This window comes from Oncorhynchus tshawytscha, linkage group LG04 (assembly GCF_018296145.1).
Source record: "Oncorhynchus tshawytscha isolate Ot180627B linkage group LG04, Otsh_v2.0, whole genome shotgun sequence".
Lineage (NCBI taxonomy): Eukaryota > Metazoa > Chordata > Actinopteri > Salmoniformes > Salmonidae > Oncorhynchus > Oncorhynchus tshawytscha.
The window spans coordinates 48674878-48681551 of NC_056432.1; positions in this window are offsets into that span (position 1 = coordinate 48674878).

Here is a 6674-nt window from a genome sequence, read left to right on the forward strand (position 1 = left end):
GAGAAACACACACACACACACTTTACATACGTTTGCATATAGTAGAAATAGTCGGAATGTGAATTTTTGACCTGAATGTCCAACCACTCAGGAGATATACGTTGTCAAAGTTGATAAGTTTTGCATAGCCCATCCCATCACTTGTTCAAATCAACATGAGTGAGGTCAAAAAGGTGATTGATTTCATGTGGGACAACACACAGACAATTAGAAACACATCCCACTATATCATACAGAAAATAGACGTGGAATTGTTGATGTACAACATCAATATACATTTCTGTTAAAATATGAGGGCAATTTCAGTATTATGGACATTACTGAATAGTTAGGCTGAATATAGTATACAAGGTCAGGCACCACACTCTAACATGTATTTTTTTCCGCTTTATATGCAGTTCCTGTCAAAGGTTTGGACAACCTACTCATTCAATGGTTTTTCTTAATTAAAAAAAAACTATTTTCCACATTGTAAAATAACACGTGGAATAATGTAGTAACAAATAAAGTGTTGAACAAATCAAAATATATTTTATATTTGAGATTCTTCAAAGTAACCACCCTTTGCCTTGATGACAGCTTTGCACACTCTTGGCATTCTCTCAACCAGCTTATTGAAGTAATCACCTGGAATGCATTTCAATTAACAGGTGTGCCTAGTTAAAAGTTAATTTGTGGAATTTATTTCCTTCTTAATGCATTTGAGCCAATCAGTTGTGTTGTTTTAATTTGATATATTTTTATTTTACCTTTTATTTAACTAGGCAAGTCAGTTAAGAACAAATTCTTATTTTCAATGACGGCCTAGGAACAGTGAGTTAACTGCCTGTTCAGGAGCAGAACGACTTGTCAACTCGGGGATTTGAACTTGCAACCTTCCGGTTACTAGTCCAACACTCTAACCACTAGGCTACCCTGCCACCCCATCCCTACCTTGTGACAAGGTAGGGATGGTATACAGATAATAGCCCTATTTGGTAAATGACCAAGTCCATATTATGGCAAGAACTGCTCAAATAAGCAAAGAAAAATGACAATCCATCATTACTTTAAGAAATGAAGCTCAGTCAATCCGGAAAATGTCAAGAACTTTGAACATTTCTTCAAGTGCAGTCTAAAAAAACATCTAGGGCTATGATGAAACTGGCTCTATTGAGGATCACCACAGGAAAGGAAGACCCAGAGTTAGAGTTAACTGCACCTCAAATTGCAGCCCAAATAAATGCTTCAGAGTTCAAGTAACAGACACATCTCAACATCAACTGTTCAGAGGAGACTGCATGAATCAGGCCTTCGTGTTCGAATTGCTGCAAAGAAACCACTACTAAAGGACACCAATAATTAGAAGAGACTTGCTTGGGCCAAGAAACATGAGCAACTGGTGGAAATCTTTCCTTTGGTCTGAGGAGTCCAAATTTGAGATTTTTGGTTCCAACCACCATGTCTTTGTGAGACTCAGAGTAGGTGAACGGATGCTCTCCATATGTGTGGTTCCCATCGTGAATTATGGAGGAGGAGGTGTGATGGTGTTGGGGTGCTTTGCTGGTGACACTGTCTGTGCTTTATTTAGAATTCAAGGCACACTTAACCAGCATGGCTACCACAGTATTCAACAGTGATACACCATCTCATCTGGTTTGTGCTTAGTGGGACTATCATTTGTTTTCAACAGGACAAGACACGTCCAGGCTGTGAAAGTACTATTTGACCAAGAAGGAGAGTGATGGAGTGCTGCATCAGATGCCTTGGACTCCACAATCACCCGACCTAAACCCAATTGAGATGGTTTGGGATGAGTTGAAACGCAGAGTGAAGGAAAAGCAGCCAACAAGTGCTCAGCATATGTGGGAATTCCTTCAAGAATGTTTTAAAATAATTCCAGGTGTGGCTGGTTGAGAGAATGCCAAGAGTGTGCAAAGCTGTCATCAAGGCCGAAGGTGGCTACGTTGAAGAAACTCAGATAGAAAATATTTGTTTAACACTTTTTTGATACTACATTATTCCATATGTGTAATTTCATAGTTTTGGTGTCTTCCCTATTATTCTACAATGTAGAAAATAGTTTAAAAAATAAAGAAAAACCCTTGAATGGTAGGTGTGTCCAAATGTTTGACTGGTACTGTATATAAAAATTAAGCTTCATCAGTTGAATGTAGACACAAATACATATATATAAAAAACATTACAATCTTTCTGAAATACTGTAACAAAATATGCAAATGAGACAATATGCTTGTGCTTACATGTCCAATCCACTTTTCTGAATTCTGAATATTTGGTATGATTTCATTTTTAAAAAAGACTACAGAAGGGTGTACTCAGTGATATAGTGGGTTCTATACACAGGTGTATGCCGTATCCACACTTTTTGTCCAGTGGGCATTGCATATAAAATATATAACGCAACATGTAAAGTGATTGTTCCCATGTTTCATGAGCTGAAATAAAAGATCCCAGAAATGTTCCATAAGCACAAAAAGCTCTAACATCGCTGTTAGATTGCATTTCTCCTTTCCCAAGTTTCATGACTGTCCTGTGAGGATCAGAGTGGGTCAGATCAGCTTGGCAATGACTGACAATAACCAGACCCTCTCTCGCCCGGAAAGGGGGGAGGGGAATTTTTCACCTCCACCCCGGTCATAAATTTAAGCAGTAGAGAACTTTTCCCTCTACCCGTTTCAACCAAAGGAATGCATTTGTCTCCAGAAACTGGTGACTGCCCAAAACTCTAAAAGTAGAAAATGGAACACGAATTCTAACATGGGGAATGTGGGAAATGATCAGTGGAGGACTATGGAAAACTAATGTCATATTGTTTTTCATTTTGTAATGCTATTAAAAAAACTCTATGGACCAAATACTGTAACTTGGAAAGGATACCCCTTTATCTGTCAAGTTTTCATCCAATATGCTGTGAATACAATAAGAAAAGTGATTAAGGTATTTGTGTTAAGATAGGAATGGGATTTTAGTTTTCTAATGATATAATAGTTTTTGATATCCATTGCCCAGTAACTAACTAGCCACGCTCAGAGTGAGGTCAGAGAGCTTGTCAGCATGACGGAATGGCCCTTTTTTTTACCAAGAGTGTATAAAGTCTGTGAAGAGGTATCAACTTTTAGACCAGGAAATGTGAGGTGTAGAGCTACATGTTTTAAATTGGTCAAACTCTGAACCTCAAAACGAGGTGAAGAAACAAACTCACCTTCCTTTAGACCAGAGAGACGAAGAGCTGCAGCTCATGTCCATCGTGGTCTGAATCCTGAATACCAACACGAGGAGGAAGCGGCGAGAAGCTCATCTCAGACAATCACTGGGACAGCTGATTAGCGGTCTTAAGTCAGATATCGAGAATAAGTGAGACTATCCTACAACGCTCATCACCAATGCGAACCGTTGACATGGCTGGTTATCTTCCAGAGTGAACAACATTAGCCTTGCCCTATTAAAAACACTCACAAAATTTGAGTTTTCTATTCAGAAGAAGCATTGCCTGATGTGAACCATGCTTGGAACAAAAGAGATCTCAGAAGACCTAAGATTAAGAAGTGTTTACTTGCATAATGCTGGAAAGGGTTACAAAAGTATCTCTAAAAGCCTTGATGTTCATCAGTCCATGGTAAGACAAATTATCTATAAAAATGGATAATGTTTAGCACTGTTGCTACTCTCCTTAGGAGTGGCCATCCTGCAAAGATGACTGCAAGAGCACAGTGCAGAATTCTCAATGAGGTTAAGAAGAATCCTAGAGTGTCAGCTAAAGACTTACAGAAATCTCTGGAACATGCTAACACCTCTGTTGACGAGTCTACCATACATAAAACACTAAATAAGAATGGAGTCATGGGAGGACACCACAGAAGAAGACACTGCTGCCCAAAAAAAACATTGCTGCTCATCTGAAGTTTGCAAAAGTGCACCTGGATGTTCCACAGCACTACTGCCAAAATATTCTGTGGACAGATGAAACTACAGTTGAGATGTTTAGAAGTAACACACAACACTGTGTGGGAAAAAAACGCATCCCAACTGTAAAGTATGGTGGAGGGAGCATCATGGTTTGGTGCTGCTTTGCTGCCTTAGTGCCCGGACAGCTTGCTATCAACGACTGCTATCATCAACGGAAAAATGAATTCCCAAGTTTATCAAGCCATTTTGCAGGAGAATGTTAGAGTATCTGTCCATCAATTGAAGCTCAACAGAAGTTGGGTGATGCAACAGGACAACAACCCAAAACACAGAAGTAAATCAACAACAGAATGGCTTCAACAGAAGAAAATACGCCTTCTGGAGTGGCCCAGTCAGAGTCCTGACCTCAACCTGATTGAGATGCTGTGGCATGACCTCAAGAGAGCAGGTCACACCAGACATCCCAAGAATATTGAGTAACTGAAACAATTTTGTAAAGAGGAATGGTCCAATAATTCCTCCTGACCGTTATGCAGGTCTGATCCACAACTACAGAAAATGTTTGTTTGAAGTTATTGCTGCCAAAGGAGGGTCAACCAGTTATTAAATCCAAGGGTTCACAGACTTGTTTACACAGTGGATTCAGTAAAACGTATAATTATGTGTTGTGAGTTTAAGCAGACTGCTTTTGTCTATTGTTGTGACCTAGATGAAGTTCAGATCAAATTGTATTACCAATTTATGCAGTAATCCAGGTATTTCCAAAGGCTTCACATACTTTTTCTTGCCACTGTACAGTCGTGGCCAAAAGTTTTGAGAATGACACAAATATACATTTTCAAAGTCTGCTGCCTCAGTTTGTATGATGGCAATTTGCATATAGTGCAGAATGTTACAAATAGTGATCAGATGAATTGCACTTAATTGCCAAGTCCCCCTTTGCCAAGCAAATTAACTGAATCCCAAAAAACATGTCCACTGCATTTCAGCCTTGCCAGAAAGGACCAGCTGACATCATGTCAGAGATTCTCTCGTTAACACAGGTGTGAGGGTTGATGAGGACAAGGCTGGAGATCACTCTGTCATGCTGATTGAGTTCGAATAACAGACTGGAAGCTTCAAAAGGAATGTGATGCTTGGAATCATTGTTCTTCCTCTGTCAAACATGGTTACCTGCAAGGAAACACGTGCCGTCGTCATTGTTTTGCACAAAAAGGGCTTCACAGGCAAAGATATTGCTGCCAGTAAGATTGCACCTAAATCAACCATTTATCGGATCATCAAGAACTTCAAGGAGACCGTCTCCTAAAGTTGATTCAGCTGCGGGATCGGGGCACCACCAGTACAGAGCTTGCTCAGGAATGGCAGCAGGCAAATGTGAGTGCATCTGCATGCATAGTGAGGGGAAAATGTTTGGAGGACGGCCTGGTGTCAAGAAGGGCAGCAAAGAAGCCACCTCTCCAGGAAAAACATCAGGGACAGACTAATATTCTGCAAATGTACATGGATTGGACTGCTGATAACTGGAAAGTCATTTTCTCTGATGAATCCCCTTTCCGATTGTTTGGGGCATCCGGAAAAAAGCTTGTCCGGAGAAGACAAGGTGAGCGCTACCATCAGTCCTGTGTCATGCCAACAGTAAAGCATCCTGAGACCATTCATGTGTGGGGTTGCTTCTCAGCCAAGGGAGTGGGCTCACTCACAATTTTGCCTAAGAACACAGCCATGAATAAAGAATGGTAACAACACATCTTCCGAGAGCAACTTCTCCCAACCATCCAGGAACAGTTTGGTGATGAACAATGCCTTTTCCAGCATGATGGAGCACCTTGCCATAAGGCAAAAGTGATAAATAAGTGGCTCGGGGAACAAACAAAAAAATCTATATTTTGGGTCCATGGCCCGGAAACTCCCCGGACCTTAATCCCAATTGAGAACTTGTGGTCAAGATGCAAGACGCAGGTGGACAAACAAAACCCCACAAATTCTGACAAACTCCAAGCATTGATTATGCAAGAATGGGCTGCCATCAGTCAGGGTCTTGACCAGACTGCAGTTTGGCATCGTAACCAACTTCAGTGGGCAAATGCTCACCTTCACTGGCACACTCTTCACAGATGAATCCTTGTTTCAACCTTACATGGCAGATGACAGACAGCGTGTATGGGGTTGTGTGGACGAGCTGTTTGCCAATGTCAACGTTGTGAACAGAGTGCCCCATGGTGGCGGTGGGGTTATGTTATAAGCTACGGACAATAAACACAATTGCATTTTATCGATGGCAATTTTAATGAACAGAGATACCGTGACAAGATCCTGAGGCCCATTCATCTGCCGCCATCACCTCATGTTTCAGCATGATAATGCATGGCCCCATGCCGTGCATTACACAATTCCTGGAAGCTGAAAATGTCCCAGTTCTCACCAGACACGTCACCCATTGAGTATGTTTGGGATGCTCTGGATCGATAGCATGTTCCAATTCCTGCCAATATCCAGCAACATTGCACAGCCATTGAAGAGGAGTGTGACAACATTCCTCAGTCCACAATCAACATCCTGATCTACTCTATGTGAAAGACATGTGTTGCGCTGCATGAGGAAAATGGTGGTCACACCAGATACTGACTGGTTTTCTGATACACAGCCTTACCTTTTTTAAGGTACACTATATATACAAAAGTATGTGGATACCCCTTCAAAGTAGTGGATTTGATAGATTGCCACCTTTCCAGTCAGTTCTTCAAATTTCTGCCCTGCTAAAG